General features: G+C 42.5%; 1 protein-coding gene across 1 annotated transcript in view; it reads right to left on the bottom strand.

The window, feature by feature from the left end:
- The window catches only part of LOC126249763 (serine proteinase stubble-like), a 398895-nt gene that overhangs the window by 95449 nt on the left and 277167 nt on the right, over positions 1 to 26279 (bottom strand). The window lies entirely within an intron of this gene.

Genomic DNA, 26279 nt, shown 5'->3' with positions numbered 1-26279 from the left:
TGTTAGCAGACTAGGTGATGTATCTTGAAACTAAACTATCAGATAGGCAGGGAATCTTATACATATATACACTCCTGGAAATGGAAAAAAGAACACATTGACACCGGTGTGTCAGACCCACCATACTTGCTCCGGACACTGCGAGAGGGCTGTACAAGCAATGATCACACGCACGGCACAGCGGACACACCAGGAACCGCGGTGTTGGCCGTCGAATGGCGCTAGCTGCGCAGCATTTGTGCACCGCCGCCGTCAGTGTCAGCCAGTTTGCCGTGGCATACGGAGCTCCATCGCAGTCTTTAACACTGGTAGCATGCCGCGACAGCGTGGACGTGAACCGTATGTGCAGTTGACGGACTTTGAGCGAGGGCGTATAGTGGGCATGCGGGAGGCAGGGTGGACGTACCGCCGAATTGCTCAACACGTGGGGCGTGAGGTCTCCACAGTACATCGATGTTGTCGCCAGTGGTCGGCGGAAGGTGCACGTGCCCGTCGACCTGGGACCGGACCGCAGCGACGCACGGATGCACGCCAAGACCGTAGGATCCTACGCAGTGCCGTAGGGGACCGCACCGCCACTTCCCAGCAAATTAGGGACACTGTTGCTCCTGAGGTATCGGCGAGGACCATTCGCAACCGTCTCCATGAAGCTGGGCTACGGTCCCGCACACCGTTAGGCCGTCTTCCGCTCACGCCCCAACATCGTGCAGCCCGCCTCCAGTGGTGTCGCGACAGGCGTGAATGGAGGGACGAATGGAGACGTGTCGTCTTCAGCGATGAGAGTCGCTTCTGCCTTGGTGCCAATGATGGTCGTATGCATGTTTGGCGCCGTGCAGGCGAGCGCCACAATCAGGACTGCATACGACCGAGGCACACAGGGACAACACCCGGCATCATGGTGTGGGGAGCGATCTCCTACACTGGCCGTACACCACTGGTGATCGTCGAGGGGACACTGAATAGTGCACGGTACATCCAAACCGTCATCGAACCCATCGTTCTACCATTCCTAGACCGGCAAGGGAACTTGCTGTTCCAACAGGACAATGCACGTCCGCATGTATCCCGTGCCACCCAACGTGCTCTAGAAGGTCTAAGTCAACTACCCTGGCCAGCAAGATCTCCGGATCTGTCCCCCATTGAGCATGTTTGGGACTGGATGAAGCGTCGTCTCACGCGGTCTGCACGTCCAGCACGAACGCTGGTCCAACTGAGGCGCCAGGTGGAAATGGCATGGCAAGCCGTTCCACAGGACTACATCCAGCATCTCTACGATCGTCTCCATGGGAGAATAGCAGCCTGCATTGCTGCGAAAGGTGGATATACACTGTACTAGTGCCGACATTGTGCATGCTCTGTTGCCTGTGTCTATGTGCCTGTGGTTCTGTCAGTGTGATCATGTGATGTATCTGACCCCAGGAATGTGTCAATAAAGTTTCCCCTTCCTGGGACAATGAATTCACGGTGTTCTTATTTCAATGTCCAGGAGTGTATTCCAGAGCTCAGAGACAGATTAATTAATGAATAATTACAGAGATGACAGTCAATGAATTCTATAGACCAGCATGCCAAACATTCCCATGTAGGTTTGATTTAACTCAGTGGGTGGTATATATTAAAACCTGAAATAGCATCTTCTAGTATGATTAATTTGGAGACTTGTACCTACCTGAAAAATTACATTACTACTTCACCAACAGCCATGTGGTCCACAATTCTCGATGCTACCAAAATTTCAATACATACGTGTGTGGACATTTACGAAACTCCCACAACAACATCACATATTACAGATAATGCCTCTGCATTCCTGTTTCATGAAATAAAATACAAATTGAATAGTGTGGAAATTAATCAAACGAGAAATTTTGTGAGCACATCAACGCTTAAAATATATGTTTCTGCACCAAAATTGGGCCTGAATGGCTTAGAAAAGGAATGTTGGTTTCTGGTAAAGAAAAACCAACACTAACAATCAAACACACGTGCTTGAGCCCATGTATACCTCTCAAGCTGCTAATTTTATCTTTCAAAGAGATGGAATGTATTCTCACCTATGTAAGACAAGAACTCAGTCTGGTGCAAAATGCAACAGACTGCAATGCTTGCATTCAAAAAATGTCTGCAGCTGGAGACAATAAGGTAGTGACTGATAAATTTGAATAAAAGATCGTTCAGTTTTAACTAACCTATGGCGAATGCTTAAATTCCCACTGTAGAAACTGTTTATATACCCCACATTAATCAGTGCCTCCTGAAATACACTGACAATGAAACCAACAGTTCGATTAGAAACACCTCAATTTACAACACTCATACTGCAAACCGACAGGAACATGAACCCAAAACATGATTCAATCGATTTCACCAATTGTAAATCAGCTAATACAAAAGTTTGCCTTCATTCAGAGTTCCCACCATACAAAAATTTCCTACACAACTGGAGCAATAACCGCAGTTTGCTGTCCAATATGTAAGCAAGAGTTTTGCTCTTCTTACTACGATGAATTGAAAGAAGTATTCATTGGCATACTCAGTTCATGGTAATTTAAGAAACTAACATACATTTCCATAATAAACTGTTTGAAACAAAATCAGTTTGTAAAATGGGGTCCTACCAATAATTCCATAGAATTTGACTCTTCAGAAAAAATCACATCAAGCACAGAAGCATACGTGTTAATACTACATGACCATGTGGTAAATTATACATTGCTCACAGGAATTGTACAAAGACTTGAATAAATGTTTGGATGTAGCAGCACCTCCAAAGCATTTTATGATGGTATCTCGAAGTTCAGACATTGTTACTGATACTCAAGGATTCTACAATGAATGCAAATGCGATATTTAGAAATGTGCCACACTAATGAACTTGGAGGAGAAAGGATGTTCTCCACTCCATCTTCCGGAGAACAATAATAGTGATCATGATTCAACCTTTATGTGTGCTGTTTATAAGGTAAACCTGCTATTAAGTTACTTGACAAATAATTGATTTTGTTTTCATAAACAACAGTGTCTTGTATTATATCCTGCAACTATTTGCCAGCAGTGCAGCATGTGCATTACCACTCCCAGCAGCAGCTCCAAAGTGACTGGTGAGTGCTCACGCCTCCACTCCCCCCACCCCCTCCACCCCAGCAGTTGACTGTATATAATTAGTATATAATTATATAAGGGGTGGGTTTCACAGTCAGCACATCAACACTTTCCGTGATGAAGAACAATAACTATCGGCAACAGTATGTATTTCTCGCCACTCTTCCAACTGCTGCCACAGATGTTAAGGCTATGAACCACATTTCATGTAGGTGCTGAAATATTTTCAACTTGTGTGTGTGTGTGTGTGTGTGTGTGTGTGTGTGTGTGTGTGAATGGTCGCCCAGAATGATGGATGCCCTTACAGCTGCAGTGGAGGAGACTGAACCGCATTCTGTGTAAGTAATAAACAAACTTTTTAATATTCATTATACCAAATGATACGGATTTTACGTGTATTCATGGTTTGACGATTCTTCCCATACCGTGCAGATGATGATGACAATGAATTCCTTCCACTTCTGAGGAGGCAGCTTCCAGGTGAGGCACCTGTGACCTTTCCACTGGAGCAGACAGTGGCCACAGAGGCAGGCGGCGTTCTGTGTCAGTACTGATACAGTTTGGATCTTGTGTCTGCACGTGTGTGTATTCATGATCTGAGAATTCTTTCTGTATGTTACAGAATGATACCTCTATTATAACAGAATGGTGGAATTTACAAACTTTTCATTGCCCCTAATGGATAATGATAGCTTTAGTGAGTATGCATTCATTCTGACTTCCTCGTTCTGTACATATTTTAAATCAAAATAAAAAACATACTTACACAGTAGTTTTTTTGTAGTTGATAAAGAAGGACAGGCCACACCCCATTCTAGCAGGGACGTGGGTTGATGTTGTGAAGTCAACATCAACGATCCACAAAGAATGTTGTCATAATTATCAGTCTATATTCTATACACAAGTTTTTGCTGTTGTTGCTACCTCAAAAAAATTACACTTACACAATGCTTGTCTGTTTTTTCTTCAGGGATACTAGATGATGAATTGGTACTGTGGGCTCTAGAACCAGAGCCCAGTGGCTCATTATGGACGCCAGAGCCCGCACACTGGCCATCGTGGTCAGACCATCTTCGGCTTCAGAAACATTACCCAGCAGCTTATCAAACATGCTAGAGCCCATACCTGGGCCATTTCAGGCGGCACAACGTGTACCTGGCCCACAGAAACCTCCGTGCAGAACTAGCACTTTTGCAAGAAAGGTTATTGGGGAGACAGAGCTTACCCACAGGCTGGTGATGTTTCCGCAATGTAAGTTCTGCAAGGTTCGCAGGAGAGCTTCTGTGAAGTTTGGAAGGTAGGAGACGAGGTACTGACAGAGCTGACGCTGTGAGGACAGGTCGAGAGTCGTGTGTGGGTGGCTCACTGGTAGTGCACTTGCCCACGAAATCAAAGATCCTGAGCTCGAGTCTCGGTCGGCACACAGATTTAATCTGCCAGGAAGTTTCATATCAGTGCACACTCCGCTGCAGAGTGAAAATTTTATTCTGGGATCTTATGTGCCTGTACTGAGAATTCTGCTGAGGATAAAGATACTATCCTGTTTCTCAATGCGTGTCGACGTGTTTGGGAATGGGAAATTTAGGAGATCCTTAACGATCCACTATAATCTGACATACAGTGCAATGCTATATTATGTTATTATGTTGCAAAAAAATGGCTCTGAGCACTATGGAACTTAACATCTATGGTCATCAGTCCCCTAGAACTTAGAACTACTTAAACCTATTAACCTAAGGACATCACACACAAAACCCAGCCATCACGAGGCAGAGAATATTATGTTGCAACTTTGCTGTCATGAAGAATGGTGTCTTTGTTACAGTGCCCATAAATTTGTGGGGCAGATTGGTGAGATATCATGAGGCACTCTGTCTGATGAGTGGCGTGAAAAATCTCAAAAACAGAAGATACAGACACAGTTCTCTGAGTTTGGAGAACGAGAACCAGAGAAAGTACTAAACAGTGTTCTGTGGTTGTATATTTGCAGCTATGTTAATGGTCCATTACATGAAGGTTCTACCTATATCCCTCTTCCAAGAGATATCCTATATCCCTCTTCCAAGAGATATAGCTAATAACAGAGCTATTATTCATGTGATAAATTCTGACAATGATTTCTCTGCATGGTCTCCTCCGAGATGCTGGAAAAATTTTGAGAAAAATGCACATCGTATGGGTGAATAATACATGCATGATACTGATCTGTATTATAAACTTCGTGGAACTTAATTCCTCATCACATTTCACGACTTTATAAAATTTGAGAGGCAGAGACCTGCCATAATTCATGTATACAGCCTAGAGAAGGAACACAAGCATGATGTGCATAAGGCTGTCGGACCAATCCAACATCCCTCATCTGTAGGTCAGATAAAAAAACAACGGTGAATTTCTGTTCATCTCTGATGGCGCATAGCAGCTCAACTGTTGCAGCAAAACCATAACCTGTGTTATTTCCCACAAACGATCGTACAAAAGAATGCACAGTTATTTTGTTCTTGATGTGAATGCCCTTTGCACAAACGATCAGTTGACAGAGGCGAGAGGGATTGCTCTATTCGGGAAACTGATACATATAGTGGAGTCTACTTAGGTGAAAAAGATGTGTTAGGTGCTGATAGAGGAATATTGGAATATTCACAATAACGAATACAAGGTTTTTCCTATCAACTTTTCTTTGTTGTAACATTTAGTGTTGTTAAGCAGTAAATGGAAATGCGGTGTGGCTAGGGCCTCCCGTCGGGTAGACCGTTCGTCTGCTGCAACTCTTTCGAGTTGACGCCACTTCGGCCACTTGCGGTCGATGGAGATGAAATGATGATGATAAGGACAACACAACACCCAGTCCCTGAGTGGAGCAAATCTCCGACCCAGCCGGGAATCGAACCCGGGCCGTTAGGTATGATATTCCGTCGCGCTGGCCACTCAGCTACCAGGGGCGCACTGTTAAGCAGTAATAGCTTTGAATTGTTTTCGGATGATTTGCGGATCATCTGTCACCATATGTGTAAGCAGGTAGATCTACTAGTTGTTGATTTTGTGCATCTGGTAGAGGGTGAAGAGAAGAATAGTAGTGACGACCGTGTACTATAATATATAGTTCGTAGTGTAGTTTGGGAAAGTCGATTAGCGTGAAAAGTACAGGAGAAAATGAGCCACTTCTGTATCAGCACAAGTCAGGTACAATGCGATGGTAGAGTCAGTAGAGAGTTGCCGGCCGTGGTGGCCAAGCGGTTAAAGGCGCTGCAGTCTGGAACCGCGCGACCGCTACGGTCGCAGGTTCGAATCCTGCCTCGGGCATGGATGTGTGTGATGTCCTTAGGTTAGTTAGGTTTAAGTAGTTCTAAGTTCTAGGGGACTGATGACTTTAGAAGTTAAGTCTCATAGTGCTCAGAGCCATTTTTAGTAGAGAGTTTTGCGGTCTCGATTTGTGTTTCGGTTTTATGACTGGTTGTATGTTACTGGGATCATGGTACTGATCATTTAAACTATAACAACCTATTCTTTATTCTAAACGGGACCTCACCACCCTGGGTGTTGAAGTGTTTGCTTTATGTAAAAATAGCTCTTAGGAATATCACTTGGGAAAGTAATGTTTGTGAATAGTTAGCTGGACAGTGCCTTATGTATGTATAACAGTAAGAGAGAGGGAGAAGAGAGGGCTCTCAGTTACAGCTTGTAATAAACCTTGTAGGTTGTTTGGTATGCAGTGAACACTTGCATCAATATTCTTTGTAAAAATTCGTTTTGTATGTATTCTAAGTATTGTTTTTGTATATTGAGAGGTGCCAATGTCTGAGAAGGCAGCAGCAGACTTTGCCCACAGAGATATGTATGGACGAATAGAGCTATACCTGCGTCTGACTGCTGCTGCCGACCGCTAGGTAAGGTCCTGATATCCCTCGACTGGGATACTTTCGTGGCTCTTAATGTCACAATGACAGTTCTACCTGTAGTCAGCTGATTCCAGACAGTCCTTGTCGGTGACATGCCAGCTGGCGAAGGGCAGTTCCTGCAGCCTGAAGAACCGACGGGTGCCTCAGTTCTAGCCATTGTGGGCGCTCCACACAATGGACTCTCTCCCCAGCGGGACGACTAAAGATGCCACGCATCAGGATAGCGTCCGAACCTCTTCATCAACTGTTACTCCAGGCGTGTCTACGGCGTGGTCGGGCTAAGGAGAACTAGTTTACAAATGATATGTTGTGATGAAATGTCGTGTGACTAGGGCCTCCTGTAGGGTAGACCAGTCGCCTGGTGCAAGTCTTTTGAGTCGATGCCACTTCGGCGACTTGCATATCGATGAGGATGATATGATGATGATGATGACAACGTGATGAAACAACCCTTTACTAACTGGCCCCATGCACTGGTGCTGTATTGATGATCGTGATGTAAACAAGATATAATCCATTATGGAGTCGAGGTAGCAGTTGTCGTTATACTGGTTATCACATTTAGCATTCAACCGCGATTTTTATATATATTTTAACAACGCGTTTCGAGAGACAATGCTCTCATCATCAGGTTGTAAAATCTATGTCGCGAAATTAAACGTACTAAAAAGACAAAATACCATCACCAATAGTTGGTGGGTCCATAGAGTAAAAAAGAATTAAAAGTATATTGGACTGTGGGTCCTCGTCTTACATTAAAGTTGTTGACGCAGGTCGATGGCCGTCCCATAGCTACCAAATATGCTGTCGACTGCGCCGGCTCGGGTGCTGTTGTGGACTAACGTGCCTAGGTGTTGTGGCGTGGTTACCGCCGTGTGCTTGACGGTAACGCTATGCTATTGGGCGCCTCATTTCCTTACTGCATTGGTCTGCCATCGTTAGCCTCTCGCAACTCCGTCATTGACATGCTACAAGTTTTAAGTCGCATGCCTGCCCTAAAATAATTCTAAAAACCCGCTAAAAAATCTCATTTCTTTAAAGTTATCTTGTATATTTAGGATATTGCTTTGTTTCTTTTCATGGATAGCTATCTCGAATTCCTCTAGTAAGTCAAGTTTCCTCCCTTTCTTTTCTACATGCAATATTTCTACGTTGTCTTCTATGCTATTAAGGGGATGGCCTGTTTCATATATATGGTTCGCAACAGCTGATTTGTCATAATTTCCTAACCTGAACGCATCTTTATGTTCTTTATACCGGATCGCGAATGATCTTCCTGTCTGCCCTATATATTTTGCATCACACGTTCTGCACTGAATCTTATAAACTCCCGATCTTTCAAACTTATTTCTCTTCTCGCCAATATCGTGCTTAAGGCTATACCTCACTAGGTTATTAGTCTGAAAGGCTATTTTGACATCGTATGGCTTAAAAATATTTGCTATCTTTTGTGAGACTTTTCCGTAGTATGGCATCGTGATAATTTTCGCTTTCTCTCCATCAGGTTTATTCTTTTTGCGCTTATTACATTTTCGTAACAGTTTTTTAACTATATCTATTCTGTAACCGTTATTCTTCGCTATTCTCTTAACGGTGTTAATTTCAGTCTCCCTATCTTTTTCACTCATAGGTATATTGACTGCCCTATGCACGAGACTACGGAAAGCAGCTTCTTTATACGCCTGCGGATGGCATGAATCATTCGGGATCACGGCATCAGTTGTAGTTTGTTTTCTATAAACGGAAAACGCATGTTTGTTGCCCTGCTTTTTTATATTCAGGTCCAGGAACTGTAGACAATTGTCAGTTTCGTACTCCACGGTAAATTTTATTTTATTATGTGCGTCGTTGAACTTTTTTACTATTTCCTCAATGTCCTCACTGGAACCATCAACAAGTAACAGAGTGTCGTCAACATAACGTTTGTAATAAACAATTTTATCCGTAATGTTATCGTCAGAATTTAGAACTTTATCTTCAAGGTCATTCATAAAAATGTCCGCCATAGTTCCTGAAATGCTGGACCCCATGGCTAACCCATCGTCCTGAATATAAAATTTGTTATTAAACGTAAAATAATTAAAACTTGTAATGAGCTGTAGGAGTTCAATAAATTCAATTGTCTCTTGCGTTGAAATTTTACCGTATTTCAGGAAATTTCTCTTAATGATTTCTATAGTTTCGTTAACCGGAACACTGGAGTATAAGTTCTTAACATCCAACGAAACCAAACGGGAAGTGTCGGTGACTGGCGTATCTTTAATTTCACCTATCATGGTCATACTACCACGCACTGAATAATTATTATTATACACGTAAGTCTTTTTCAGAATTTGGTCCAACATTTTCGTTATTTTATATGCTGGACTATTTCGACCGTTAACAATCGGACGAACCGGATGCAGATCTTTATGTATCTTCACCTGTGATCTTAATTTGGGGGCCGTTGGATTCATGATAACACATCTTCTTTTTTCGGCTTCTGTCAGCAGGAAGTGCGTGCGTTTAAGAACATTTTTTAGTTTAGTTTGGAAATTGGCTGTTATGTCTTTCGGAATTTCTGTAATGCTATTTTCGACAAAAAACGCTAAGGTTTTCGAAACGTACTCCTCCTCTTTTAATATTACGACCGTATTCCCCTTATCCGCTTTCGTGGCAATAGCTTTCGCTTCATTAAGCTTTTTATTTATAGAATCGACAGTTAGTCGGTCTGCTCTAGTCTTATGATTAACACTATTTCTCTTATTTAATTCATTTTTTACTATTTTATGTAGCTTATGACCGACATGGCCTGTTTCATTATTATTTAATTTAGCAATTTCTGTTGTCATTTTAGTGAGGGCAATTACTTCTTTCGCGACCTTTTTGTTAAATGACGGCTCAATATTAAACTTTAATGCCTTATTTAACATTTCTACTTCTGTATTATCAAATGTAATATCCGTTTTGTTAACCACCCGTGGGTAAAAGTCAAAAGACGAAAGCCTTTGTTGTTGATCTTTTTCGTCTTCGCGCGTGTTATTATTTAATTTACGAAGTTTTTTATCTTGTTTTTCTTTTTTCTTTATAAACTCCTCCTGTAGTATTTTGTGAAGTCTACATGTAACCTCTTCCCATACGTTCATTGGTAATATTTCCTTGACCTTAGTCTCTGCTTGAATTATTTGTTTTTTAATTAAGTCTTTCTTTTTATACAGATGTTTAATTTCTGCGCGTATCCAAAACTTTTTTGCTTTTTCAACAGCTAGTCGTCCCGCCCATGACTTGCAATCACAAAGTTTCAACTTCACATAATTCGGGATAACATGATTCTTAACACATTCTTTATTAAAGTTTATGTTTGCGGCAGTTTTTAATAACTTACGTCTTAAATTTTTGTATTTATACACTAACCTCAATGTCTCGCCTGACACTAACGATTTGATATAATCCATTATGGAGTCGAGGTAGCAGTTGTCGTTATACTGGTTATCACATTTAGCATTCAACCGCGATTTTTATATATATTTTAACAACGCGTTTCGAGAGACAATGCTCTCATCATCAGGTTGTAAAATCTATGTCGCGAAATTAAACGTACTAAAAAGACAAAATACCATCACCAATATTTGGTGGGTCCATAGAGTAAAAAAGAATTAAAAGTATATTGGACTGTGGGTCCTCGTCTTACATTAAAGTTGTTGACGCAGGTCGATGGCCGTCCCATAGCTACCAAATATGCTGTCGACTGCGCCGGCTCGGGTGCTGTTGTGGACTAACGTGCCTAGGTGTTGTGGCGTGGTTACCGCCGTGTGCTTGACGGTAACGCTATGCTATTGGGCGCCTCATTTCCTTACTGCATTGGTCTGCCATCGTTAGCCTCTCGCAACTCCGTCATTGACATGCTACAAGTTTTAAGTCGCATGCCTGCCCTAAAATAATTCTAAAAACCCGCTAAAAAATCTCATTTCTTTAAAGTTATCTTGTATATTTAGGATATTGCTTTGTTTCTTTTCATGGATAGCTATCTCGAATTCCTCTAGTAAGTCAAGTTTCCTCCCTTTCTTTTCTACATGCAAGAGTCTTCTGATGATTTGTCATAGTATAGTATGCAACTGTATCTACATTTTTAGGATGCTCAATGATGTGTGTACTAAGAGCACTAATTGGTTGGCTTTACAATCAGTTTCTAATGCTATGAACTTAGTTCATTAAAAAACGAAAGACTCATTTGATCAAAATCAAGAATGCTAACGATTGTTTTCGATTGCCTATCTGGGGGGGGGGGGGGGGGGGGGAGTAGTGCTGGTCAATTCATGAAGTTATGTACATGGATGTCATGGACACAATTTTAGCTACTGGTGACAGTGTGGAGCCTCCAAGCATGACTCTTCTTATTGAAGATAAAGGATGGTCCACTGTAGATTGCAAGACATAAATCTTTTATGATCACCCATTAATGAAAAAATGCCAAGTAAGCATAGAAACAACTGAAAAACATTGAGGTGTCGTTGATGAGAGAATGCCTTCTATCTCGTGTAGCCTGGGAGTGACTTTCTGTTGGACTTATGGGACAGACGGTGCGAAGGCCGCATTTTCATTTCGTTTCCCGATCTCTGCATGAACGCATTCCCAGTTTTCAAGATAAGAAGAGTCGTTATATCCGATGAAATTTTTCAAAATTTCTTCCCTCTTCAGTTCTGTGACACTTGTGAAACGTGTTGTAATGTAAAGACACGAGATCCCCCTCAACTACATTATGCCTCAGACGACTGTAAGAATCGTATTGATTTTGTAATGTTGCATTTTCTAGGTTAAATGATTTAACTTTAATGACTTATGAAATTATCTGTTTTCGTGTGGTTTCTTTTCTATAATTTCGTCCAAATGAGGACTATGTGTTTCTGCACATACAATTATTACTCATTTTAGATTAAGTCCCATAATTTGATCTTTGCGACACCATTCACTGTTAGAGTAGCACTTTTGACCATGCCAGCAGATTTTTTTGCGCAGTGATACATTATAAAGTGTACAGACACTACACACACACATCGATATTTAGTGTCATTGTGTAATCTCTTGAACACATTCTACAATTGATCATAATTAGTACCATCTTAGACTTATATGCTTAGATAAAGTTCGTTAAATTTATTTGTAACTGTCGACGTTTGCTCATTTTTCTTCTATGTTATAATGAGACCGAAGCATGTTTTACCATGCCTATTAATGTGACATGTAATTACATTGTAATTTCCAGTGACACATGCTACTGCACGTAGACATACACGAAACTGATGCACGATATAGTGTCCAGCCTTTGTACATAATCAGGTTATTTCCGTTTGATCTTGCACTTCAAGATATATTTTCGTTGGTGGGAAGCATGAGTCTCTGTTTGAACTGACATAACAAGCATATCAGCTTATTTGAGGATGGTCATTTTATATAATTATGTACTTAGTAGTGTTATATTCTGTTTGTAAATCGTGTGTATCCCGACTGAGTACAAGAGCCAATATCATTTGGAGACTATTTACGATGTGTACATTCGTTAATCATTCTGATTCTGAAGACTTTTTTTGTGTTTGAATGCGTGCGCTGTTAAAATAATAATTAAAAGTTGAGGTGAACACTGAGGTTTAGGTTCACCCTTGGTTCCTCATTATTGTGTCAGGGCGAATAACAAAAGAAAAATGTCGCTAGACTCCGATATCATATAATAATAACAGGCCCAGGGCGATTTTTTCTCCCGGCATAGGAGTCATGAAAGGCATCTATCTTTCATGAAAGCATTATTTGTAATCATTAACTTGGCTTCACCTAGTCCAGAAAATTACTTTTCTGCTATTTGCCTATCATATAACCATGCCTGGTAAAAGGATTGCTTTGGGACTCAACTTAAATGATTTTTATTTCCTTTTATCTAGCAGCAGCATCCTATGTTACCCTTTACCCGTACCTAACCACGGCTAGCTCTGTGATGTATGAACGTATGATTAATAGGGAGTGCACTTACGATCATGGAATCAGGCTAGCGTTTTGGTTCTTGTTGTAGAGATGTGGGAACGTCCACTGAATTTTTAGCTTTCAAAGCTAATTTGTGGCATGACAGTATCAGAGACAACAATTTGTCCCACTCCTTTTAAAAGTTCGTCTTGTGTGTGCGTGTACTGTGGAATTCTCATCCAAACTGTTGTTCGAATTTTTGTTCGGTATCCTGGTGAGGGGCTAAGTAACGGATGATGGCATTTTTAGCATCCGCCAGTTTGGGCGAAGGATTTGGCGCCCTGGGATCTTTCTTCATGACGATTGTCTGGCAGCCATCCCCACTCACGGAGGTTGCACCAGAGCCCAGAGTCTGGAATGTTTTAGAGAGTTTTCAGTAACAGTAAGTCACGGTCTGTCGGTGTGCTGCTCTCTAATACACTGAAGATATAAAATTTTGATTGGAAATATGGTTAGTTGTTTCGTTTCGTACTAAAGGTAATCCGTGCGGTGACTAAATTCAGTTATCGAGGAAGTTGTGCAGCTAATTTCCGCATGCGTAAATTTTATCGGTTTTCAACTTAATTTTTGAAAGCACTCACTAAAAGCACTCCGTCTTCAGGCCACAAGTGGCCCATCGGGACCATCCGATCGCCGTGTCATCCTCAGATAAGGATGCGGATAGGAGGGCGTGTGGTCAGCACACCGCTCTCCCGGTCGTTATGATGGTTTCCTTTGAGCGGAGCCGCTACTGTCCGGTCGAGTAGCTCCTCAATTGGCATCACGAGGCTGAGTGCACCCCGAAAAATGGCAACAGCGCATGGCGGCTGGTGGTCACCCATCCAAGCGCCGGCGCGCCCGACAGTGCTTAACTTCGGTGATCTCACGGGAACCGGTGTATCCACTGCGGCAAGGCCGTTGCCTTAATTTTTGGAAGAGGGACTTGTTATTCATGTCCTAGTCCCATTGCAAATTCTCCACTGCGCTCTACGGATTTTCTTGAGCAGAATGAATGGTAATAAGCCAGGCTTGACGACAACGGGTCACAGTTCGTAGGAAATATTGGTGAATGAGTGCTTGGCTGTTTAATGGATTTGCAAAAGCAACGATGCCCCATATTTCCGATGGTACAATCCTTTTCTGACAGAATAATGTCTATAGAATTTGTTAAGAAATCCACCAAAAATCAACCGACGTAAGGAATCACTGTATAAAGGGGATTTTTACTTGTTAAATGGTTGCTGAACTCGAGGAGAGTGTGCCTCATTTTAATAACTGTTCTTTTTAATGGAGTACGATTCGCTACTCTCTTCACCTACGTGGTTCCCACAACTTCTTTCCACCTCCTGTGATTAATGAAAATAGCTGACTGCTTGAGAAATGCCTTTTTAAATTATCAGTGAAATTCATTACTTGATCAGTAGCACTGAAGTCGTTTAGTCAGATTCTGTTATCCGTTTCAGGTGAGCCAGAGGGCCAAATTTCATTCTAATCTGTTATCGACTTCAGGCGACATTGCACTCGGTGGAATTAACCAACAGAGAGGCACTGCCTGCTCTTGACAGGAAGCACAATAGCTCCGCCAAGTCCATTAGACACGGCGAAAAGTTTATTCCGAGTTTCGAATAGTACTTAAGTTCAGAATTAAGTTTAAATGTAATTAAAGGAACAACGGGCATCTTGTAATGTTAATGAGAGCGTAACTGAATACATTGTTTGTGAGTTCACCATCATCGTTGTTGTTGTTGTTGTGGTCTTCAGTCCTGAGACTGGTTTGATGCAGCTCTCCATGCTACTCTATCCTGTGCAAGCTTCTTCATCTCCCAGTACCTACTGCAACCTACATCCTTCTGAATCTGCTTAGTGTATTGATCTCTTGGTCTCCCTCTACGATTTTTACCCTCCACGCTGCCCTCCAATGCTAAATTTGTGATCCCTTGATGCCTCAAAACATGTCCTACCAACCGATCCCTTCTTCTAGTCAAGTTGTGCCACAAACTTCTCTTCTCTCCAATCCTATTCAATACCTCCTCATTAGTTACGTGATCTACCCACCTTATCTTCAGCATTCTTCTGTAGCACCACATTTCGAAAGCTTCTATTCTCTTCTTGTCCAAACTAGTTATCGTCCATGTCTCACTTCCATACATGGCTACACTCCATACAAATACTTTCAGAAACGACTTCCTGACACCTAAATCTATACTCGATGTTAACAAATTTCTCTTCTTGAGAAACGCTTTCCTTGCCATTGCCAGCCTACATTTTATATCCTCTCTACTTCGACCATCATCGGTTATTTTACTCCCTAAATAGCAAAACTCCTTTACTACTTTAAGTGTCTCATTTCCTAATCTAATTCCCTCAGCATCACCCGACTTAATTTGACTACATTCCATTATCCTCGTTTTGCTTTTGTTGATGTTCATCTTATATCCTCCTGTCAAGACACTGTCCATTCCGTTCAACTGCTCTTCCAAGTCCTTTGCTGTCTCTGACAGAATTACAATGTCATCGGCGAACCTCAAAGTTTTTACTTCTTCTCCATGAATTTTAATACCTACTCCGAATTTTTCTTTTGTTTCCTTTTCTGCTTGCTCAATATACAGATTGAATAACATCGGGGAGAGGCTACAACCCTGTCTCACTCCTTTCCCAACCACTGCTTCCCTTTCATGCCCCTCGACTCTTATAACTGCCATCTGGTTTCTGTACAAATTGTAAATAGCCTTTCGCTCCCTGTATTTTACCCCTGCCACCTTCAGAATTTGAAAGAGAGTATTCCAGTCAACATTGTCAAAAGCTTTCTCTAAGTCTACAAATGCTAGAAACGTAGGTTTGCCTTTTCTTAATCTTTCTTCCAAGATAAGTCGTAAGGTCAGTATTGCCTCACGTGTTCCAACATTTCTACGGAATCCAAACTGATCTTCCCCGAGGTCAGCTTCTACCAGTTTTTCCATTCGTCTGTAAAGAATTCGCGTTAGTATTTTGCAGCTGTGACTTATTAAACTGATAGTTCGGTAATTTTCACATCTGTCAACACCTGCTTTCTTTGGGATTGGAATTATTATATTCTTCTTGAAGTCTGAGGGTATTTCGCCTGTCTCATACATCGTGCTCACCAGATGGTAGAGTTTTGTCATGACTGGCTCTCCCGAGGCCATCAGTAGTTCTAGTGGAATGTTGTCTACTCCCGGGGCCTTGTTTCGACTCAGGTCTTTCAGTGCTCTGTCAAACTCTGCACGCAGTATCTTATCTCCCATTTCGTCTTCATCTACATCCTCTTCCATTTCCATAATATTGTCCTCAAGTACATCTCCCTTGTATAAACCCTCTATATACTCCTTCCACCTTTCTACCTTCCCTTCTTTGCTTAGAACTGGGTTTCCATCTGAGCTCTTGATATTCATAGAAGTGGTTCTCCTCTCTCCAAAGGTCTCTTTAATTTTCCTGTAGGCAGTATCTATCTTACCCCTAGTGAGACAAGCCTCTACATCCTTACATTTGTCCTCTAGCCATCCCTGCTTAGCCATTTTGCACTTCCTGTCGATCTCATTTTTGAGACGTTTGTATTCCTTTTTGCCTGCTTCATTTACTGCATTTTTATATTTTCTCCTTTCATCAATTAAATTCAATATTTCTTCTGTTACCCAAGGATTTCTATTAGCCCTCGTCTTTTTACCTACTTGATCGTCTGCTGCCTTCACCACTTCATCCCTCAGAGCTACCCATTCTTCTTCTACTGTATTTCTTTCCCCCATTCCTGTCAATTGTTCCCTTATGCTCTCCCTGAAACTCTCTACAACCTCTGGTTCTTTCAGTTTATCCAGGTCCCATCTCCTTAAATTCCCACCTTTTTGCAGTTTCTTCAGTTCCAATCTGCAGTTCATAACCAATAGATTGTGGTCAGAATCCACATCTGCCCCAGGAAATGTCTTACAATTTAAAACCTGGTTCCTAAATCTCTGTCTTACCATTATATAATCTATCTGAAACCTGTCAGTATCTCCTGGCTTCTTCCATGTATACAGCCTCCTTTCATGATTCTTGAACCAAGTGTTAGCTATGATTAAGTTATGCTCTGTGCAAAATTCTACCAGGCGGCTTCCTCTTTCATTCCTTCCCCCCAATCCATATTCACCTACTATGTTTCCTTCTCTCCCTTTTCCTACTGACGAATTCCAGTCACCCATGACTATTAAATTTTCGTCTCCCTTCACTACCTGAATAATTTCTTTTATCTCGTCATACATTTCATCTATTTCTTCATCATCTGCAGAGCTAGTTGGCATATAAACTTGTACTAGTGTAGTAGGCATGGGCTTTGTGTCTATCTTGGCCACAATAATGCGTTCACTATGCTGTTTGTAGTAGCTAACCCGCACTCCTATTTTTTTATTCATTATTAAACCTACTCCTGCATTACCCCTATTTGATTTTGTATTTATAACCCTGTAATCACCTGACCAAAAGTCTTGTTCCTCCTGCCACCGAACTTCACTAATTCCCACTATATCTAACTTTAACCTATCCATTTCCCTTTTTAAATTTTCTAACCTACCTGCCCGATTAAGTGATCTGACATTCCACGCTCCGATCCGTAGAACGCCAGTTTTCTTTCTCCTGATAACGACGTCCTCTTGAGTAGTCCCCGCCCGGAGATCCGAATGGGGGACTATTTTACCTCCGGAATATTTTACCCAAGAGGACGCCATCATCATTTAATCATACAGTAGAGCTGCATGTCCTCGGGAAAAATTACGGCTGTAGTTTCCCCTTGCTTTCAGCCGTTCGCAGTACCAGCACAGCAAGGCCGTTTTGGTTAATGTTACAAGGCCAGATCAGTCAATCATCCAGACTGTTGCCCCTGCAACTACTGAAAAGGCTGCTGCCCCTCTTCAGGAACCACATGTTTGTCTGGCCTCTCAACAGATACCCCTCCGTTGTGGTTGCACCTACGGTACGGCCATCTGTATCGCTGAGGCACGCAAGCCTCCCCACCAACGGCAAGGTCCATGGTTCATGGTTCATCGTTATACCTGCTGAATTTAAGACGAAGGTATGAAACTGGGCTGATAATTTAGAAAACTAATTGAGGATCCTTCCAAGATTCCTGAGTGTGGCTGTAGTGCGGCAGTTCCAGTTTTTAGGAAATCTTGTGTGTTCACGAAGCAGAACAAACAAGTGCGTCCTCTGATATTACATGACACGATTAATACTATTTTTACAACAGAAATTGTAAGAAACGTATGAAAGCTGCAGCGCGAAATCAAGATCATTATGTAGTCGTACGACAAATTAAACTTTAGAATCTGTTGGTGACTTAACGAAAATTGGCTGATGTTTACCCTTGGCCGAAATCGGGAAAGCAGTGAGAAGTTTCTATAAATCACTCAGTAGGATCCCACATGAATTACAGAGCCAAAAAGTAGTGTACACGATATCTTACGGAAACGTTGATCATTTCGCGCGTACAAGGTTCTAATTATTAAGGTGTGATTGCTTGTTGAGACCGCGTGATCGAATGATTGAACCATCTAAACGTATCACGTATAGAGGTAGATGATGACGATTTTAAATAAGTACGTTTTACCGACGACGCGATCTTCTACGTCAGAGGGTTGTAATGCTATACATCACGTGTAAATGGGATCCAGAACCTCCTCGTGAGATGACTGACAGCATCAGAAATAATCAGAGCATTACATTTTCTGTGCGCTGTTGCATAACAAAATAGCAGGATTTTTTCTCTTAAGACGCCATCACATTTCCTGAATGGTTCAGCTCGTTGAATTTCTTCGCTACGCCTCAGTTTCTTGACAGCCATCCAAATTAAATTAAATGTCGTACGGCATAGTTGGTCGGAGATCGCCACGGGTGGGTTAACCCGCCTAGCGGGCACAGTAGCCCCGTCCCTTGCCGATGTGTGAGAGTTGTGTCGTGCGTGTATTTGTGGACTGTAATTGAGTGTAATGGACACAGGTTTAGTGTAGCGTTATATTTTTATTTCATGATGATGATGAAAGAAGAGAAAGAGTGAAATTCGATGCCGGCATATAGCCTGCTAGGGCAACGGCCTTGCCGCAGTAGATCCACCGGTTCCCGTGAGATCACCGAAGTTAAGCGCTGTCGGGCGTGCTCGGCACTTGGATGGGTGGCCATCCAGGCCGACATGCGCTGTTGCCACTTTTCGGGGTGCACTCAGCCTCCTGATGCCAAGTGAGGAGCTACTTGACCGAATCGTTGCGGCTCCGGTCACAGAAAACCATCATAACGACAGGGAGATCTGTGTGCTGGCCACACGCCCCTCCTATCCGCATCCTCAACTGAGGATGACACGGCGGTCGGATGGTCCCAAGGGGCCACTTGCAGCCTGACGACGGAGTGCTTGCTTTACATAGCCTGCTACTCGCGAAGAGCAACAAGGAAGACGCCGAGTTTGACGTCCCCAGCTGACAGACGCCATCACCAACAACGTCCAAATACTGAGTGGTGCGTAGTGAACATATCACTCCGCACCTGGAGTCGAATCAGTTTACCTCCTGTTCGAGTGTCGCCGCACAGGCGTGCGTTAACGACTTCGGTTACAGAATCGAGTGCCTCCCCCCCCCCCCCCCCCGTGCCCCCACCCCCTTGCCTAGCAATATTATTTTTTTTTCTTGGATGTAATAGCAAGCGCTACGCAAACTGTATAGTGGATAACAAAACTCTGAAACAAAAGCTATGCATAGTCACTGCGTTGATCGCTGCTGTGACGTTGGTTAATACAGTATTTGGACTAAAATTGGACATCAACTACATGCTGTGCATTCTACCAACTTTGTTCATATGCACATTTTTTTTATTTTTTCCCGTTGTTCGTTATACTAGACCAGTTATCCTCCTCATTCCGCTCTTGGTGTTGTTGTGATCTTCAGTTCGAAGAGTGATTTCTTCTATATCCTGTGCATATCTCTTCGTCCTCGAGTAACTACTGCAACCTACATCCATTTGAACCTGCTGTCAGTATTCGTCTCTTGGTGTCCATCTACTACTGTTATCCCACAAACTTTGCTCCAGCATTACACTGATGATTCCTTGAGATCTCAGAATGTGTCCTCTTAACTGATCCCTTCTTTTAGTCAATTTATGCCACAAATTTCTTTTTTCCTAAGTTCGGTCCAGTACTACCTCATTAGTTACACCATCTAATCTTCCATATGTTTCATATATGCCACATTCAAATTTTATTTTTTCTCGCTCAGGGAATAAACTAAACTCGCTGTGCGTGATTGCAGCACATACGTTAAACCGTTTGCTTTCAGTACATCACTTGTATTCGCTTCTGCATGTCCCTAGTAGGTGGTAGCATCTGCTTATGAGATGCTGTTTATAGCAGTGTCAGCATATCTTCGAGAAATAAAGGTAATTTCTATACGTTTTCAGTAATTTTGAAATATAATGTGTTTATAAGTCGTTATAACACGATAATATAACCTACCTTCGCCCTAAATCGAAACAAGGCACCGGGAGTCGACAACATTCCTTTAGAACTACTTACAGAAGAATATAATAATTCAATTTCCATAGAAAGCAGGTGCTTACACGTGTGAGTATTACCGAACTATCAGTCGTGGTTGCAAAATACTAACACGAATTCTTTACAGAAGAATGGAAAAACTGGTAGAAGCCGACCTGGAGAAGATCAGTTTGGATTCCGGAGAAATGTAGGAACACGTGAGGCAATATTGACCCTACGACTTCTCATAGAAGATAGGTCAAGGAAAGGCAAACCTAGTTTTATAGCACTTGTAGACCTAGAGAAAGCTTTTTGACAATGTTGATTTGAATATTCTCTTTGAAATCCTGAGAGTAGCAGTGGTAAAACACAGGAGCGATAGGCTATTTACAACTTGTCCAGAAACCAGACGGCACTTATAAGAGTCGTGGGGCATGAAAGGGAAGTAGTGGTTGAGAAGGGAGTGAGACAGGGTTTTAGCTTGTCCCCGATATTATTCAATCTGTACGCTGAGCAAGCAGTAAACGAAACAAAAGAAAAATTTCGAGTAGGAATTTATCCAGGGAGAAAAAATACTTTGAAGTATGCCAGTGACATTCGAATTCTGTCAAAGACACTAAAGGACGTAGAAGAGCAGTTGAACGGAATGGATAGTGTCTTGAAAGGAGAATGTAAGATAAAAATTTAAAAAAACAGACAAAATAATGGTAATGGATTGTAGTTGAATTAAATCAGATTATGCTGAGCGAATTGGATTAGGAAGTGAAGCAGTTAAAGTAGAAGATGAGTTTTCCTATTTGGGCAGCAAAATAACTGATGATGGTCGAAGTAGACAAGGTATAAAATCTTGACTGCCAATAACAAGAAAACCGTTTCTGAAGAAGTGAAATTTGTTAACGTCGAGTATAGTTTTAAGTAACAGGACGCCTTTTCTGAAAATATTTGTATGGAGTGTAGCCATGTATGGAAGTGAAACATGGACGATTAACAGTTTAGGCAATAGGAGAACAGAAGCTTTTGAAATGTGGTGCTACAGAAGAATTCTGAAGGTCAGGTGGGTAGATCACCAAACTAACGAGGAGGTACTGAATAGAACTGAAGAGCAAAGAAATTTTTGGCACAACCTGATTAGAAGAAGGGATCGGTTGGTAGGACACCAACTGAAACATCAACGTATCACCAGTTTAGTACTGGAGGGAAGTGCGGGGGATAAAAATTGTAGAGAGAGACCAAGAGATGAATACAGTATGCAGATTCAGAAGGATGTAGGTTGTAGTAGTTACTTGGAGATGACGAGGCTTGCACACGATAGAGTAGCATGGAGCACTGCATCAAACCAGTCTGCGGACTGAAGACCACAACAGCAACACCCTACACTATTGAGTAAGTAAGTGATCGTTCATTTCATCACAACAATACAGCAATACCATTTTCTCGATATAGTACTGCTGCTACATCTGGCAACAACCTATACTTTCACATTCCAGTGACATAGTTTTCAGAATTTATACTTCCTTAACATTGAGTTTTCTGAGTAGTGCACATATTTCAGTTATTTTCTAATGTAAACAGTTATCACTTTGAACAGGTTCTAACATTCTGATGAAATGTCAATTTTTTTAAATTTATTATTTTAATCTTATTCAGTACCAGAATAATGCATCGACCACCAACATAAATTTTTCATTCATAAATTCGAAACTCAGGTCTTAAGAAATTAAAGAAGACATTGACATCAGTTACACATGTCCGCCATGTTTATGGCTGAAATAAATAAAGTTAGTAATCAGGAAATAGTTTCCGTATGTCGAGAATGTGCTAGGCCAGCGATTCTCAACACCTGGGGAGGCCCCACTAGGGGGTCGTGACAACACTAAAAGGGGGCGACAGCTCACTGCAAAGGGCAAAAAATGTTAATACAAAAACATTAATTTACTGAGCGGAAAGCAAAGTAAAACATTCTGACACAATACAAAAATTAAAATTCATATTTACAGTGATATAATGCACTTATAAATGGAAGTGTATCCACCGGCCGTTGTAGACGAGAAGTTTCAGGCGCTTCAGTCTGGAACCGCACGACCGTTACGGTCGCAGGTTCGAATCCTGCCTCGGACATGGAAGTGTGTGATGTCCTTCGGTTGGTTAAGTTTAAGTAGTTCTAAGCTCTAGGGGACTGATGACCTCAGATGTTAAGTCCCATAGTGCTCAGAGCCATGTGAACCACTTGAACTGTATCAGTACTACACGGCGTTTTTAATTTAAGTCCACTCCTGGGTAGAAGAGGTTAGTTTTGATGCGAATTCATTGAAACATTCGCATTTCATCCGAAGTGGTTCTTATGAATGTGTGTTGTAATGCTGTGAAAGCAGGTAGCATGTAAATACAGCTGTACATTTTAACGATAATTCCCAGCCCCTATAAGAATAAAAGTATCTTTCGCAATTGCGTTCTTTGTCATAATCAGTTTCGCGAGAATTGGTTCGGCCTCGAGGAACAAGCTCTGCCTTTCGTACACAGCACAGGCAACCAAAATATACACGAGATCTGTTGTTCTCCAAAAGCAGAAGTGTCAAAGAGACGTTAGGATCGCGTCCAAGTTTTCTGTCACCTGGACATTCTGTCTGTTAATTGCGCTGTATAAAGAGTTACAAGTAAGTGCCACATTTGAAGATTATTTTCTCTTTATTGTGGATACGAAATCATGTTACTTGTATGTGAAACTTCCGCCACTGCAGGTACGAGGTGAGCACTCCCCTGGCTTGTCAGCGCTGGTAGACAAACAAGAAAACATTCCCCCTCCCCCTCACGTCCTCGCAGCCCGTATCAGCCGCGCTGCTTTCCCTATGCTCCCCGCACTCCCCTGAGTTACTACGACTTTTCCTGCGCTTCCTGTGAGACATAGAGCAATAGAGGTCCATCGATTCCGGTTTTGTCATTGTAGCGGATCGGTGTTGCGAAATAGGAATAAACTTACTTATTCTTGGGTTTGTGAGTTTTTAGCGTTAGCGTCATATATATATTATAGTTACCGTATACCCAAAAAGGGAAGTAGGAGTAACCCCTTGAATTACAGGCGCGTATCACTAAACGTCGATTTTAAGTAGGGCTTTGGAACATATACTGTGTTCGAACATTATGAAGTACCTCCAAGAAAACGATTTGTTGACACATATTCTGCACGGATTCAGAAAATATCGTTCTTGTGAACCACAACTAGCTCTTTATACTCATGAAGTAATGAGTGCTACCTACAGGGGCTGTCAAACTGATTACAAATTTGTAAATTTCCAGAAGGCTTTCGAAACCGTTCCTCACAAGCGTCTTCTAACCAAACTGCGAGCCTATGGAAAATCGCCTCAGTAGTGCGACTGGATTCGTGATTTCCTGTCAGAAAGGTCACAGTTCGTAGTAACAGACGGAAAGTCATCGAGTAAAATAGAAGTAATATCCGGCGTTCCCCAAGGAAGTGTTCTAGTCCCTCTATTCTTCTTGATCTATATTAACGACATAGGAGACAATCTGAGTAGCCATCTTAGATTGTTTGCAGATGATGCTGTCATTTACCGTTTTGTAAAGTCATTTGATGACCAAAACGAATCGGAAAATGATTTAGATGAGATTGGTGCCAAAAGTGGAAGTTGACCCTGAATAAAGAAAAATTTGAAGTTATTCACATGAGTACTAAAAGAAATCTGCTAAATTTCGATTACGCAATAAGTCACACAAATCGGAAGTCTGTAAATTCAACTAAATACTTGGGGATTACAATTACAAATAACCTAAATTGGAACGATCACATAGATAATGTTGTGGGTAGAGCAAACCAAAGACTACGATTCATTGGCAGAACACTAAGAAGGTGCAATAGGTCTACTAAAGAGACTGCTTACACCACGCTTGTCCTCCCTATTCTGGAGTATTGCTGTGCGGTGTGGGATCCGTATCAAGTGGGACTGACGGATGATATTGAAAAAGTTCAAACGAGGGCAGCTCGTTTTGTATTATCGCGAAGTGGGGGAGACAGTGCCACAGACATGATACGTGAATTGGAGAGGCAATCATTAAAACAAAGGCGTTTTGCATTGCGACGGGATCTTCTCATGAAATTTCAATCACCAGTTTGCTCCTCCGATTGCAGAAACATTCTGTTGGCACCCACCTACATAGGGAGAAATGATCATCATGATAAAATAAGAGAAATCAGGGCTCACACAGAAAGATGTAAGTGAAGGTTTTCCCGCGCGCCGTTCGAGAGTGGAACGGTAGAGAGACAGCTTGAAGGTGGTTCATTGAATCCTCTGCCAGGCACTTTATTGTGAATAGCAAAGTAATCATGTAGATGTAGATGTAGATGTATGAGGAACGGTAGGTGCTAAAAATTATGATTGAAAGCGAGGCCGCGAATATATGTGTGTGTGTGTGTGGACACAATCGAACAATTAATAAGCGCCAGAATGAGATTTTCACTCTGCAGCGAAGGGTGCGCTGATATGAAACTTCCTGGCAGATTAAAACTGTGTGCCCGACCGAGACTCGAACTCGAGACCCTTGCCTTTCGCGGGCAAGTGCTCTACCATCTGAGTTACCGAAGCACGACTCACGCCCGGTACTCACAGCTTTACTTCTGCCAGTATCTCGTCTCCTACCTTCCAAACTTTACAGAAGCTCTTCTGCGAACCTTGCAGAACTAACACTCCTGAAAGAAAGGATACAGCGGAGACATGGCTTAGCCACAGCCTGGGGATATATATATATATATATATATATATATATATATATATATATATATATATATATATATATATATACTCCTGGAAATTGAAATAAGAACACCGTGAATTCATTGTCCCAGGAAGGGGAAACTTTATTGACACATTCCTGGGGTCAGATACATCACATGATCACACTGACAGAACCACAGGCACATAGACACAGGCAACAGAGCATGCACAATGTCGGCACTAGTACAGTGTATATCCACTTTTCGCAGCAATGCAGGCTGCTATTCTCCCATGGAGACGATCGTAGAGATGCTGGATGTAGTCCTGTGGAACGGCTTGCCATGCCATTTCCACCTGGCGCCTCAGTTGGACCAGCGTTCGTGCTGGACGTGCAGACCGCGTGAGACGACGCTTCATCCAGTCCCAAACATGCTCAATGGGGGACAGATCCGGAGATCTTGCTGACCAGGGTAGTTGACTTACACCTTCTAGAGCACGTTGGGTGGCACGGGATACATGCGGACGTGCATTGTCCTGTTGGAACAGCAAGTTCCCTTGCCGGTCTAGGAATGGTAGAACGATGGGTTCGATGACGGTTTGGATGTACCGTGCACTATTCAGTGTCCCCTCGACGATCACCAGTGGTGTACGGCCAGTGTAGGAGATCGCTCCCCACACCATGATGCCGGGTGTTGGCCCTGTGTGCCTCGGTCGTATGCAGTCCTGATTGTGGCGCTCACCTGCACGGCGCCAAACACGCATACGACCATCATTGGCACCAAGGCAGAAGCGACTCTCATCGCTGAAGACGACACGTCTCCATTCGTCCCTCCATTCACGCCTGTCGCGACACCACTGGAGGCGGGCTGCACGATGTTGGGGCGTGAGCGGAAGACGGCCTAACGGTGTGCGGGACCGTAGCCCAGCTTCATGGAGACGGTTGCGAATGGTCCTCGCCGATACCCCAGGAGCAACAGTGTCCCTAATTTGCTGGGAAGTGGCGGTGCGGTCCCCTACGGCACTGCGTAGGATCCTACGGTCTTGGCGTGCATCCGCGCGTCGCTGCGGTCCGGTCCCAGGTCGACG

The sequence above is a fragment of the Schistocerca nitens genome, chromosome 3, assembly GCF_023898315.1.
Source record: "Schistocerca nitens isolate TAMUIC-IGC-003100 chromosome 3, iqSchNite1.1, whole genome shotgun sequence".
Taxonomy (NCBI): domain Eukaryota; kingdom Metazoa; phylum Arthropoda; class Insecta; order Orthoptera; family Acrididae; genus Schistocerca; species Schistocerca nitens.
Note: the sequence above shows the minus strand (reverse complement) of the source record. Positions and strands in the feature narration are given on the sequence as shown.